At 47.4% G+C, this 15,511-nt stretch overlaps 1 protein-coding gene across 1 annotated transcript in view; it reads left to right on the plus strand.

Moving 5' to 3' along the window:
- Nucleotides 1-15,511, plus strand: part of RELA (RELA proto-oncogene, NF-kB subunit) — a 34,826-nt gene that overhangs the window by 10,376 nt on the left and 8,939 nt on the right. The gene's annotated exons all lie outside the window — the stretch shown is intronic.

A 15,511-nucleotide genomic window follows, 5' to 3' on the forward strand; every position in this document is an offset into this window, starting at 1 on the left:
ATCACCACTTTCTTTGGTGACTATTTTTTTTTATAGAGTGGGATTAAGCTGCTGTCGTCTTCTGCTTTGCGAGTATTTCTTCTAAACCCATCCGTTGTGTCTGCGCTTTGCCGTGAGCGCTTTGGGCGACAGCATTCACTTTTCACTGAGCCAGATATGCTTTTCATCGTAACTTCTGGGTCTACAGCCCGGGATAAGGAGGTCTTCTCATCTATTCATTGTCTTACAAGAATTTTACTGTGTTATTTTTTGCATTTAAGCATTGGCTTCTTCTGGACTTTACTTGGGAGATGCGTGCGAGAGGCCCTGTCATCTTCATGACCCGCTGCGTCGTGAGCCCAACGCCGCCCGCTCCTGCTGCCGGGCAGGTTCCACGTGTGCTGTATTAGATCCTCATGTGGTAGTCCATGCATTTATGGTCTCTCCCTAATTCGGTTCTGTGTACGGCTTGTCTAGTCTTTGCCAACACCGTATCGTCGAATTAATTTTTATTTATTTATTTATTTAAAGATTTATTTATTCACACAAGCACTGGGTACAGTCAGAAGCGCGGGAGGGTGAGAGAATTCACCAGAGCCAGAGCGGGGAGCAGAGCAGGCAGAAGGACCAAAGGACACTGCTGAGGGGAGCAGCGGGCGGCAGGAGAGGTCTGTGCCATGTGGGACCCTCCTCTGGTGGCCGGGGAGCAGCCGGGGATCGAACCAGCGCTGCAGAGGCTGCGGGCAGCTTCGCAACCCAGCGCTCAACCGCTGCGCCACTGGGGAGGCCCTAATTTTTATTTATAACTGAAGATAAGGGTCCAGCTTCATTCTTTTACACGAGGCTATTCTGTTTGCCCAACACCATTTGTTGAAAAGACCACCCTTGCCCCAGTGAATGGTCTTGGCACACCAGTTAGAAACTCATGACTACATCTGCAAGGGATTATATCTGGGGTCTGGGTTCTGTTCCAGTATCCCTATGTCTGTTTTTATGCCAGGACCATGCTGTGCTTGCCTGGTTTGGTTTTTCACCCCAGTGTGGCAGCTTACAGTACACTGTCAGCTGTCACTCCACCCCATGTAGTGTAGTAAATGATATTCTTGGATCGTACCCTTTAAATATTAGACTGTGGCTAGAATGTATTTTACATTGTTATTTATTTACTTCAAGTTAAAGGAAATCATGACAGTCTTCAAAATATTTGAGCCTGTTCTAACTTCATGTTGATTAAGCCGAAGCTCTGGAAAGAAAGTCAGCAACTGCTCAGTAGCCTTCTGGTTGCACAAGCAACCCAGCTCCTCGGAACTCCCTTTCCTAGTCTGTAGAATGTGACCAACAACACCTCTCCGGTGGCGGGTGTGAGAAGTAAAGGGCTGCTGGATATAAGGTCTGAGTGGAATAAATGTCCAAAAAATATTCACTAAAATGAATTGCATCGAATCTGTGTTTCTTGTGGTCTCATTGGCCTCTGGCACTGCCGAGGTGTCCTGAAGTTTGAGAGCTTCTTCCTCAGTCCCTGTTTCTAGGAGCTGGAGTCAAGTGCCTGGTGCTCTATCGAGGGTGTGGATGGGCACAGGGGCGAAAGGAGGTTAAGATGTGGAGCAACTGGTAATGGGGGCTGGGTAGGGAGATTCCCAAGGGATGGGCCACTCACAGGATGCAAATTCTCTTTACTGTAATACCTGTGGGACTCTTGGGGGAACAGTGTACCCTGAATGAACTCCACCCACTGATGTTTTATGGACTCCACCCTGATGTGCATGCCAAAGAGATCGCAGGCCCTCAGGACTACAGCTGCCATTAAGCCATGAATCTGCCATGAATCCTGACTTCTTTTTTTTTTTTTAAAGATTTATTTACTTATTTATACAAGCACTGGGTACAGTCAGAAGCACGGGAGGGTGAGAGAATTCACCAGAGCCAGAGCGGGGAGCAGAGCAGGCAGAAGGACCGAAGTACACTGCTGAGGGGAGCAGCGGGCGGCAGGAGAGGTCTGCGCGCCATGTAGGACCCTCGCCCAGCAGCCGGGGATAGAACCGGCGCTTCAGAGGCTGCGGGCAGTTTTGCAGCCCAGTGCTCAACCGCTGCGCCACCAGGGGAGGCCCGAATCCTGACTTCTTAAAGGGGGGATTGCTGGGAACTAAGGGTGGAGTTAAGCAGACACGCTGGTATGAAACCAAATGCATGTGGGCATGCAGGGAGTTTGGCTTGGCCTGCCTTCAGCGTGCACTCGGGGCCCCAGCTCAGGCAGTGTTACCTGTAGGACGTATTGACCAATTAATCTCTCTCTCTCTCTGTCTCTCTCTCTCTCTGAGTGCCCCCACTTCGTTTCATTTTATTAGCCTTTCTATGTGTACCTGCCATTGGGTTTTTTTTTTTTTTTTAATAGAGGCGTGTTTTATTTATTTATTTGTTTGTTTGTTTTGTTTATACATGCACTGGGTACAGTCAGAAGCACGGGAGGGTGAGAGAATTCACCAGAGCCAGAGCGGGGAGCAGAGCAGGCAGAAGGACCGAAGGACACTGCTGAGGGGAGCAGCGGGCGGCAGGAGAGGTCTGCGCGCCATGTGGGACCCTCCTCCGGTGGCCGGGGAGCAGCCGGGGATCGAACCCGCACTGCAGAGGCCGTGGGGATCGAACTGGTGATGCAGAGGCCGCGGGCAGCTTTGCAACCCAGCGCTCAACCGCTGCGCCACCAGGGAGGCCCTGCCATTGGGTCTTAATCTCAGGGTTTTTTTTTAAGTGCGTGGGTCAGGACTTACATCCAGGCCACCCCATTTCTCTTTGGGGCTGCCCTATAGCAAGACCTCCATGTCAGTGGGGGGAGGGGCCGGGGAGAGTGTAGGGACCCTGCTGGACAGAGCATGGGGGACCTGGCTGGCTAGAAGAGGGTGTACAGGAGAATCTGGGAGTTGGTGGAGTGTGCGAGTCCAGACAGGAGGTACTACAGAGTAGGCTTTCGGTTTCCGGGAGGAATTGTGTGTAGTTTCTTTACCCAGGCATCTGCAATGGACACGTAGGTTGAGTCCACGTCTTAATGTTTTGCTATGATCCGAGGATGCTTAAATCTTTCCGTGCTAGTGTTCTCATATTCTCCAGATAAATACCTAAGAATGGGATTGTTGGGTCACATGGTATTTTCATTTTAGTTCTTGAAGAAATTTCCAGCTGTCTTTCATAAAGGCTGCACCAGCTGAGACTCCCACCAACAGTACAGATATTCTGTATTTGTGATGGACGCATGGATGGATGTGCGTTTGTCAAAACCACATACCTTTATTGTGTGCAAATATGTCTTAATAAAGTTGATTTTAAAAAAAGTGGGAGTGCTGGGCCTTCCTGGTGGCACAAGGGGTTAAGCACCGCACTAGGAAGCAATCCGCAGCCTCTGCAGCACGAGTTCGATCCCTGGCCAGCCAGGGAGCTGACCCATATGGTGCAGCAGACCTCTCCTGTCTCGCCTGCTGCTCCCCTCAGCAGTGTGTTTAAGTCAGTCTGCCTGGGGCCTCCCCGGTGGCGCAGCGGTTGAGCGCTGGGTTGCGAAGCTGCCCACAGCCTCTGCGGCGCCGGTTCGATCCCCGGCTGCTCCCCGGCCACCGGAGGAGGGTCCCACATGGCGCACAGACCTCTCCTGCCGCCTGCTGCTCCCCTCAGCAGTGTCCTTCGGTCCTTCTGCCTGCTCTGCTCCCCGCTCTGGCTCTGGTGAATTCTCTCACCCTCCCGCGCTTCTGACTGTACCCAGTGCATGTGTAAACAAAACAAACAAATAAACAAATAAATAAAAACATGCCTCTATTTAAAAAAAAAAAAAAAAAAAGTCAGTCTGCCTGTTCTGCTCCCCACTCTGTCTCTGGTGACACCCCCGCATCTCAGGCCTGTATGCATAAATATTTTTAAAAAGTGGGGGTGCTGCTTTGCTGCCTCTGTACTGTGTACAGAACCCTTGGGTGGGATACTCACATCTTTGTGCCTCAGTTCACTCACCTTATCCCAGTCAATCAAAGTATCCCTTAAGGGAATCAAAGTATCCCTTAAGGTAGTTTTGAGATTTTAATGAAATGTACTCACAGGAAAGGCCTGCAGTGAGCACCCCACTAGGCTAGACATTATTATTGGGGGGTCCCTGGTTCCGACTGCTCCTGTAGGGAGTCCTCGGGGCCCTGGGATGCCTCTTGGCCCTCCAGGCCCCAAGGGCAGCACCTGCCCAAGGCTACCGGCTCTTGATGCAAGATCACAGCTCTGGGGGGCCTCCTCCCAGGGCCTGCCTGTCCCTGCACCCAGGGACCGGAGAAGCCCCTCAGACGGGCCCTCAGGCGCCCCCTGGCCACTGTCCTGAGCACACCGGCCCTGCCTCATCCCAGAAGCACTCGCGGGCGTCAGGGCTCTTTCTGAGTGTACAAAATCAAGGCCCTTTGGAAATGTGGTTGTGGGTGGGGGGTTGGTGCTGGAGACGCCCCAGTTCTTCCAACCTCCTCTCCTCTCTGTAGCCCCTCGGCAGGGCTGGTGTGGAGCAGGGCTCAGTGTCTGAGCGGTCATCCTCCCAAGTCCATTGTTTCTGACACCGAGACCAGCCTGGTGACGCCTTTGTTCCGCCTTTGTTCCATTGTGTCCTGAGTCAGTGACTCCAGAGGGAGGGTTACAGGCTAAAAGGAAGTGTGTGGGGGTGTGGGGGTGCCATCATACTATCTCGAAATGTTCTGTTCCACACGCGTCAGAGCCAGGCGGGGAGGTGAGGAGGAAGGTGAAGATCTGAGGGAGCGACACTGACACTTGATCTTGGGCCATGGCAGGACTGGAGCGTGGTTTTGGAAGCAGAAGATGCCGGAAGGTGGGGCTGGGGAGGGTGAGCTGGGGCAGGCGGTGGGAGGAGCAATGTATTGAGAATAGGCAGCAATTCAGTGTGGAGGAAAGTGAGTTTAGTCAGAAGTACCGGGTTCTAGCAGGGGTGGTGCAGGAGATTGCTGGGGAGGGGTCCCTGGAATTCGGGGAAGGATGGGGGGCAGGGACAGTGGATAGGGCCTGCCTCACAATCCCCCTGTGTGGTGTTTGGTCATGGCGAGGCAGGTTTTTTGGCCAGGATTTCGCCAACCGAGGCTCTGAGGCCGGCCCTGAAGCCGGGTCCACTCCAAAGCTCGGGGAAATCCAGGCACTTCGAGTGAGGCCATCACAGCCAACACCCCCCCCCCCCCGGCCTAGGACCACATTTTCAAAGGGTCTGGAATTTGGAATGACCTAGAATGGTTAGAAGGGGGCAGGGGGTGTAGCAGTCCGCATGGAACTGACTGCCGCCAGGGAACATGTCCACCACCACGGCTTTGTCTTGTCCACTGCACTGTGCTGGGCACACGGGGGCACGTGGTAAATGTCTGTTGAATGTGTGGGTGAAGAGTTGGGGGATTCCCTTGGGTGGGAAGCAGCGCTGTGTCTTCATAAGCCCCAAAGGCAGAAGGACGACCAACTCATGGCCGCCAAGAGGGACCGATTTTGACCCGATAGCAAAAAAGACCTTGAGGGCCTCCCCGGTGGCGCAGCGGTTGAGCGCTGGGTTGTGAAGCCGCCCGCAGCCTCTGCGGCGCCGGTTCGATCCCCGGCTGCTCCCCGGCCACCGGAGGAGGGTCCCACATGGCGCGCAGACCTCTCCTGCCGCCCGCTGCTCCCCTCAGCAGTGTCCTTCGGTCCTTCTGCCTGCTCTGCTCCCCGCTCTGGCTCTGGTGAATTCTCTCACCCTCCCGCGCTTCTGACTGTACCCAGTGCTTGTATAAATAAATAAATAAATAAATAATAAATGAATAAATAAATCTTTAAAAAAAAATTTCTCAACATTTAAAAATATTTTAAAAAAAAAAAGACCTTGAAAAGCCAGAGCTGCTGAGCGTGTCCTGACCATGTTGGAGCCAGTGGTGGGCCTGGAGGTGGGGAAGATGCTTTGCTTCGTGGCAGACCTGATGGCCCGAGGGTCATGCATGTCCTGGGAGGTGATTGCAATGGAGGTGTCTATCCCTCAGTTAGCCAGCCTCGCCCCTCACATGCTGTGGCTGCTGCCCACACCCTGGTACTCACCAGCGCCCAGACTGGGTGTAAAGCCTGGTCCTCCATCGAGCTGAGCTGTGTGACCTCAGGCATGTTAGCCAGGGTCTCTGAACCTGTTCCTCACCTATAGTGTGGAGATACTAGCGGATAACCTACCTCAAACGCTGGCTGAAGCCTTGTATTCAGATGATCACCGGGTACAGTATTTAGCTCCACATCCGGCACACAGCCCGTGCTCCACAAACGTTAAGTCTTGTTACAGCCTGGACATGGGCCAGCCGGGCTTCCCAAGGCCGTGGGCTAAGACAGAGCACCTGTGAAGTATCAACTCCTTGGAAGCCAGGAGGGTCACCCCAGTGCTTTCTTTAAATATCCAGGTGCACTTTCCTGGTTGGTTATCATTCTGATGCATATCCTTCTGAATGATTGGAATTTTTATTGAAATAAATTTAAATCAGTAAATTATTCCTTGGAGAACAATATTGAGAGAGGAGGAAGGGGCTGAATCTAGGAGAGTTCTACAGAGATACTAGCTCCGTACTTGGTGGAGATCCTGCTCATCCATATCAGTGAAACTGACGGGTTAGTTGGCTAAGTTCCTTACCTAAACAGGCAGGCTGGAGTTGGCAAACATTGCTAACACTAGTCAACATAAAATGTTGAGCACAGTTGACAGTGAAACAGCCCAGGTTTGAGCTCGCAGATCCACTTGCCTGTGTTTTTTTTTTTTTCCAAGTCTTCCTCATCCTTCTTTCTCAGCCTGCTCAGTAGTGAACACTCACTTATGATTTCCTTAATCACACTTTTTCTCCAACTTACTTTTTAGAATAATATCTTGGATAAAACATATGACATGAAATATGTGTGAATAGCGTGTGTGTCATCGCTAAGGCTTTCTTTGGTCAGTGGCAGGCTATCGATCAAGTTTGGGGTGAGTCAAAAGTTACCATCATCTTTCCGAATGAGCACCGCTTTGCACCCTAACCCCTATTTTCAAGGGTCCACTTTCCTTAGGGATAAATCTGGCAGCAGGTGTGCAAGACCTGTCCACCAGAACTGCAGACACTGCACAAACCGAATTAGGTGCCCAGACGACAGAGGGCAGAATCTTTCCCTTTTCTCCCCTGCTGGGCACTTTAGCTGATCTAGTAATAATACTGACATAGGTTAACTGGAGGGGAAAAAAGCAAATCTAATTTCATGTGTTTTGAAGATGAAAAAGGCTGGGGGGAAATATTTGCAAAACATATATTCAACAAAAGACTGGTCTTTTATACATAAAATTGTTTACAACTTTAGGGCCTCCCCTGGTGGCGTGGTGGTTGAGCGCAGCGCTGTGAAGCTGTCCATAGCCTCCGCAGTGCCGGTTCGATCCCCGCCGGCCTCGGAGCAACCCACATGGCAAGCAGACCTCTTCTGACTCGCCCGATACACTGCTCCCCTCAGCAGTGTATTTCTTCAGTCTGTCTGTTCTGGTGCCCGCTCTGTCTCTGTCTCTGGTGAATCCTCTCACCCTCCCGCGCATCTGGCCTGTACCCCGGCTCTTGTATAAATAAAAAAAATAATTAAAAAAAATTGCTTACAACTTTAAAATGCCCACCCAGTGTTTTTATTTTTTTTTTAAAGATTTATTTATTTATTTATTTATTTATACAAGCACTGGGTACAGTCAGAAGCGCGGGAGGGTGAGAGAATTCACCAGAGCCAGAGCGGGGAGCAGAGCAGGCAGAAGGACCGAAGTGCACTGCTGAGGGGAGCAGCGGGCGGCAGGAGAGGTCTGCGCGCCATGCGGGACCCTCGCCAGTGGCCGGGGAGCAGCTGGGGATCGAACCAGCGCTGCAGAGGCCGCGGGCAGCTTCGCAAGCCAGCACTCAACCGCTGCCCCACCCAGTGTTTTCAAGATAGGGGTGTGAATAGCCACTTCACAAAAGAAGATGCAGGGAAAGCAAATAAACGAATGAAAAGATTCTCAAAAATACCTCTGGCAAAACCAACACAGGAAAACAGGAAGTGCAAACAGCGTTGTGAAGGACAAGGGGCACATAATACTGCTATGGCAGACATTCAGAAGGTGCAAGAGCTGTCATCAGCTTAATGCCAACAGATTTGAAAACTTAGATAAAATCAATTCCCAGAAAAATCAGGTTTTCACAATGGACTTCAAAAAAAAAATGAAATAGTCCTATAAATACTAAAAATTCTTAGCTCTTAAAGAAACTGAAGTCATAGTTTCAAATTGTTCCATAAAGAAGTTGTTTTTGAAAAATTCTTGCATGTAGATATACATAATTCAGTATTTATGAACGAAGTGATATAATGACTAGTTTAAAATAACAGTTGTTTTGAAATACTCCATCCCCCCTCAAAAAAAAATAGAAATGAAACAAAAATAGCTGAGGTGATACCTTATTCAAGTTCTTGGATGGGTAGATGAGGGCTAATCATACCAGTCTTTCGAATGCAGAGTGTGTTTGAAAATGTGCAAGGGCCTCCCCCAGTAGCGCATCAGGTTGAGCCCAGCGCTGTGAAGCTGTCTGCAGTCTCTGCAGCGTGAGTTTGATTCCCAGTCGGCAGGGGAGATTCCCACATGGCACGGCAGACCGCTCCTGTCTCGCCTGCTGCTCCCCTCAGCAGTGTCTTTGGTCCGTCTGCCTGTTCTGCTCCCCGCTCTGTCTCTGGTGAATCCTCTCACCCTCCCATGCCTCTGGCCTGTACCCCAGTTTTGTACAAATAAAATAAATCTTAAAAAAAAAAAAAAGAAAGGAGCCTCCCCTGGTGGTGCAGCGGTTGAGCGCTGGGCTGCAAAGCTGCCCACAGCCTCTGCAGTGCCAGTTCAATCCCTGGCCATCGGCAAAGGTCCCACATGGCCGCAGACCTCTCCTGCCACCCGCGCTGCTCCCCTCAGTGGTGTATATCGTCAGTCTGCCTGTTCTGCTCCCCGCTCTGGCTCTGGTGAATTCTCTCACCCTCCCGCGCTTCTGACTGTACCCAGTGCTTGTATAAATAAATAGATCTTAAAAAAAGAAAAGAAAATGTGCAAATGAAACAGTTAAAATAATTAAATTATAGAAAGTCATTCTCCAGAGGAAAACTGGGATAGGCAGGTGTTTGCTGGAGGGTTTTTACCAATCTTTCAAGGAAGAAATCATTTCAAACTGATATCGAATAGAAAAGGCTTTCCCCCCCCTCAAATCATTCTATCAGTCTGATATAACTTTGATAGCAAAATGAGGCAAGGCCAGGAAAAAATAAAATTACAATCATTTTATTTATAAATATGATTGCAAAATATCAGTGAACCAAATTCAACCACATGGTAATACACTGTGACTAAGGTAGGTTTACCCCAAGAATATAAGATGTTTACTGATAGCAAAGCTGTAATGTACTCTACATTAACAGAGAGAAGAGAAAAATCATATAAACTATTCTATAGAGGCAGGAAAAGCATCTGATAAAAATCAACACCCATTTAAAAAATATATTTATGTATATAAGAGCTGGGGTACAGGCCAGAGATGCGGGGGGTGAGAGGATTCACCAGAGACAGAGTGGGGAGCAGAACAGGCAGACGGACCAAAATACACTGCTGAGGGGAGCAGCGGGCGAGTCAGGAGAGGACTGCCGCGCCATGTGGGTTGCTCCCTGCCGCGGACCAGCACAGCGATGGACGATGAGGCCGTCTCAGGGTTGAGAGATTGCGCAGGGTGGTCAGGGATTCGATGAATAAACGACACACAGACACACTTCAAGAGAGTGAAAATCTGAGTGCGCTTTAATTAAGTTAGTGGTCAGTATATATATGTTTTTTCTAAAGGCATAGGAACAGTGAACATCAAAGAGATCAGTTTGCTCATAGGCTTAGCTTAATTGACAGGGCAGTGATTTATGTCCGAAGTTACACCTGGACCTAGCCTCATTCCTAATTGGACAGGTTATTAACTCTTTCTATATTCTTGTACTAACTACTACTACTATTACCTACTTATGTTTACTCATAATTAATTGTCACAGGTAAATTTATATTATAATGCAGTTAATATCAAAGGTACTAAAGTTAAGCACATAATAGAAAGATTATTAAACCAACAATTCTATTATAACACAGTGTTTAGTAATGTTTCATTTGCATTAGCCTAATTATTAAATTACGTATGTTTTTTAATTAGCAATCAATGACCAGAAAAAGGAAAGATTTTAGAAAGACAGTTGTAGCAGAATAAAGTTTGTGGGCCTTGAGAAAGCGAGATAAGGTTCCAGGTGGTCAGCATTTCTTTTAATCATCTTTGTGGCAGCTTCTGGTGGTCATTATTTCTTGACAGGCATTCGGCTTCTCTGCATCTTAGGGAGTTTGCTGTTCTCCCCCTGCGCACATGGTTCCTTGCCCACGCCGGACCTCAGGGACCATGGCAACAGCCATTAGCCCTGAAGGTCACTGCAGGGGGGGGTGCAGCAGATCCCTGGCCTGCCGGGGATCAAACTTGTGCTGCAGAGGCTGCAGATTGCTTCGTAGTGCGGTGCTTAACCCCTTGTGCCACCAAGGAGGCCCCTCAACACCCATTTTTGGTAAACATTCTGAGTAAACTGGAACCAGAAAGGAACTTCCTTAACCTGATAATGAGTAGGCACCAAAAGACGAGAGCCATGAAAATATATTGTTTTCAGTAATCACATCATTGATAGCGTTGAGATTGTCATTCCCAGAGTGTGCAGGTTTGAGACTGATGATGAAGTGGGCCCCAGTGAGCCCATCAGAAGTTGAAATATCCTAAGTTGAAAATGCCTTGAACATGCCTAAGCTCCTGAGCAGCACGGCTCAGCCAGGCCCACCCCACACTCCCTCAGGATGTTTGTATTGCCTGGAGCTGGACAAAGTCACCTAACACAGAGCAGCCTGCTTTGTGGTAAAGTGTTGGCTGTCTCGAGAGCAGATCAAATACTGAAAGTGAAAACCAGCCACAGAGTCCGTTGTCTCCCCTCCTGACCTTGGGGCTTAAGGGGGAGCTGCGCTCACTGCTGCTGTCCAGCATCAGGAGAGAGAATCATACCGCAAATCCCTAGCCTGGGAAAAGAACATTTAAATCTGAAGCACAGTTTCTATTGAACACATATCCTTTCTACACCATCGTAATGTTGAAAAATCATAAGCTGCGCCGTCCTAAGTCAGGGACTGTAAATTAAATGAGGACTTGGTTGGTGTTGCTGGGAATTGAGATGTTTTTATTGTGATAGAATATGCATAACATAAAACTTACCATTTTAACCATTTTTAAGTGTACCGTTCAGTGGCGTTAAGTCCATTCACACTGTTGTACAACTATCTCCTGAATCTTTTCATCATCCCAAACATAAACTATCCCCACTAAACACTAATTGCCCATTTCTCTTCTCCCCTACTCCTGATAACCATCATTCTGCTTTCTCTCTCTCTCTGATGTTGCCTTCTTGATTACCATAGATAAGTTTACATTTGTTCTTTTGTGTCCACCTTGTCACACTTAGCATAATGTCTTAAAGTTTCGTCCATAGTAGCATGTATCAGAGCACCATTCCTTTTTTTTTTTTTTTAAGATTTATTTATTTTATTTATACAAGCACTGGGTACAGTCAGAAGCATGGGAGGGTGAGAGGATTCACCAGAGCCAGAGCTGGGAGCAGAGCAGGCAGAAGGACCGAAGTACACTGCTGAGGGGAGCAGCGGGCGGCAGGAGAGGTCTGCGCGCCATGTGGGACCCTCCTCCGGTGGCCGGGGAGCAGCCGGGGATGGAACCGGCGCTGCAGAGGCTGCGGGCAGCTTCGCAACCCAGCGCTCAACTGCTGTGCCACCGGGGCGGCCCCAGCACCATTCCTTTTTGAAGACTGAGTAATATTCCATCCTATATGTCACATCCATCTATCCATGGACATGTGAGTGTTTCCATCTCTTGGCTACTGTGAATAAGGTTACTACAAATAATGTTGCAGGAATACAATCGAGTTCCTGCTTTGAATTGTTTTGTGTATATAGCCGGAATTGAAACTGTGGTGCATAAGGTGATCTGGTTTAATTTTTCGAAGAATCTTTATACTGTTTACCACAGCAGCTGTACCATCTTACATTCTCATCAGTGATGTGCAAGGGATCCAATTTCTCCACATCCTCATCAACACTTGTTGTTTTGCTCTCCTGATAACAGCAAACCTAATGACGTGGTAAGTCATTGTGGGTTTTATTTGCATATCCCTGATAGCTAATAGATTATCTGTTCATGTGCTTATTGCCCATTTTATACCTTTTATGGAGAAGTGTCTATTCAAGTCCATTGCTCGTTTTTGAATTGTGCTGTTTACTTTGTTATTGAGTTTTAGGATATCTATAGTTTTAGGTACCTCTAGATATACATATTTTGGCTATTAATCACTATCAGTATGTGATTTACAAATATTTTCTCCCATTTTGTGGATTGCTTTTTCACTGTCAATAGTATCCTTTGATACAGAGTTTTGAATGTTGATAAGTCTAATTTATTTTCTTTTGTTGCCTATGATTTTATATCCTATCCAAGAGATACTGTCAAATTCAAAGTCAAGAAACTTTCCCCGTGTTTTCTTCTATGAGTTTTATAGTTTTTGCTCTTTAAGTAGGTCTTCCACCAATTTTGTGCTAATGTGTATCATATAAAGAAAGTGTCCAATTCTGTCCTTTTTCATGTGGATAGTCAGTTTCCCCAGCACCACTGAAATGGGGAAACACTGTTCTTTCCTCATTAAATAGTCTTGATACTCTTGTCAAGAATCAGTCACCCATACATGTGGGAATTTCTTAAACGTAGCACATGACAAATATACACAAAGCAAATAAAAATAAAATGAGACTTTCATAGAAGTTAGTTCAAAACTAAGAAACCAGGCTCTCTACTGGGTTGTATTTACTTGTTCTATGTGTGTCTTTGTGCCAGTGCCACATTGTTTTGATGACTGCAGCTTGTAGTTACTTTTGAAATGGGGAAGCCTATTTTACTCTTTTCCAAGATTGCTTTGGCCATTTAGGATCCTTGAAGATTCCATATGAACTTAAGGATGATTCTTCTATTTCTGCAAAAAGAGAATGGAAACTTTTTTTTTGGATGGGGGGTATTATGTAAGATGATCGAGGTTAAGTTAAAACTCTGTAGTCCTAGGGCCTCCCCTATGGCGCAGGCGTTGAGTGCCGCGCTGTGAAGCTGTCCTCAGCCTCTGCAGTGCAGGTTCAATCCTGGCTGGCCAGTGAGGGTCCCACATGGCGTGGCAGACCTCTCCTGTCACACCCGCTGCTCCCCTCAGCAATGTATTTATTTCATTAGTCTGCCTGTTCTGTTCCCCGCTGTGTCCCTGGTGAATCCTCTCATCGTCCCATGCATCTAGCCTGTACCCCGGTTCTTGTATTAAAAAAAAAAAAAACAACTCTATAGTCCTAAATTTGAAATGTAGATGGCAGTATGAATTCCTGATGCATTTCACATTTAAAAAAAAAAGTCCAAATTGTCCACTGAAACAGTCTACAATGGCCAGTAGTAATAATTACCTCCTAGCCCTGAGACTGTGTCCAAAAAATATATTTCCCGCCAAGAGGAACCAAGACTCCACCAAAGCTGTCTGATTCCAGACCCACAACCCTACTGGGATTGTGTCACAAGAAATGAAGAATCAACTTTAAAAGCTTCCCACTGTCCAAAGACAGGAATAATTTGTACTTTAGGAATAATGATTATTATAGATTAAAACACATCAAGTATGTTTAAAACCATGCATTCATTAAGATACCTTTAAAATACTGATCAATTTTGGGCCTCCCTGGTGGCGCAAGGGGTTAAGTCTCAGCACTATGAAGCAATCTGCAGCCACTATAGCATGAGTTTGATCCCCGGCCAGGGAGGTGACCCATATGGTGCAGCAGACCTCTCCTGTCTCCCTGCTGCTTTCATCAGCATGTATTTCAGTAGATCCACCTGTTGTGCTCCCCACTCTGTCTCTGGTGAATCCTCTCACCACCCATGTAACTCTGGCCTACACCCCAGCTCTTCTATACATAAATAAGTCTTTAAAAAAATAAAATAAAATACTGATCAATTTTGGGGATGCTAGAGAGTCAAAGCATTATTTTGAAACTGATAAATTCTATGCCCTCATAAATCACTTTTAGGTACATACCCAAGAAAACTGGACACAGCCACAGGAATATTCTTAACAAAAGATTTACAACAGGGCCTCCCCTGTGGCGCAGCGGTTGAGCGCTTGGTTGCGAAGCTGCCCGCAGCCTCTGCGGCGCCGGTTCGATCCCCGCCTGCTCCCCGGCCACCGGAGGAGGGTCCCACATGGCGCGCAGACCTCTCCTGCCGCCAGCTGCTCCCCTCAGCAGTGTACTTCGGTCCTTCTGCCTGCTCTGCTCCCAGCTCTGGCTCTGGTGAATTCTCTCACCCTCCCACGCTTCTGACTGTACCCAGTGCATGTATAAACAAAATGAACAAACAAATAAATAAAATAAAATAAAGCATGCCTCTATAAAAAAAAAAAAAAAGACACATCTCAAAAGATTTACAACATCGAAAAAACTGGAAGCCCAAATGGCCATCCACAGGGTGAATAAACTGTAGTATATTCACACAGTGAAACATGGTATATTTATACAGAGCGGTAAAAAGTCAAGGAACTATGAAACAGATGAATCTCAGTAATAGGTTAAGTGAAAAAAGCAAATAACAAACACACAAAAAGCAAATAGCAAAAATAATATTAAGCTCTCATAAAAAAAAAAAATTCTTCAAAAGCAAGTAGCATAACATGTAGGCATGACTGTGTGACCGGCTTTTTTCTTTAAAAAAAAAAAAAAAATCATGGGAATAACAAATACAGAATTCTTGAGTGGCAGTGCCCTGGAGAGAGGGTAAGGAGCCCGGGATTTGATGTGCTACACAGTCCTTTGAGCTTTGCCGTGGACACACTGGAATTGGTTGTGTTCATTTAAAAACTATAAATGTATATGGATTTTCAAAAGGCTCAGGCAGGAACCAGCGATGGTTGTGGTAAGCAAAAATAATCAATCTGTTCTGTCAGCTGAAGTCAGCCTCCCGCAAGAAGTAAACCGATTTTTTTCTAATCCTCTGGGGCCAACGAAGCGAGAAACTGAAGTGAGTGGGAGGGGTGGTAACTGTTTTCACTTTTCTCTTCCTGTTTTTTTCAGAGCCTGGGAAAGCAAGTCAGAATTTCCAATCTTTTCCAATTCCCACATGATTCCTTAATTTAGAACGAATTGAGAAACTGAAAAAGCCCGTCTCCATCTGGAGAAGACACCGCCGCCCGTCTGGGGCATCCTCATTCTTCAGCCTGGGGCGGGGGTGGGGGGGTGCCCCAGTGCCCCCCTTCCCATCCCGCACCAGCGTGCCTCGGGCTCGATTTTGGTGATGAAACCCACGCCCGGTGGTCACAAGACGGTTAATTAGCGGAAATGCTTTGGCGGACAGCTGGACCCGGGCCTGAGAAA

The sequence above is a fragment of the Talpa occidentalis genome, unplaced genomic scaffold, assembly GCF_014898055.3.
Source record: "Talpa occidentalis isolate TD23 unplaced genomic scaffold, MPIMG_talOcc4v2.1 talOcc4.17, whole genome shotgun sequence".
NCBI lineage: Eukaryota > Metazoa > Chordata > Mammalia > Eulipotyphla > Talpidae > Talpa > Talpa occidentalis.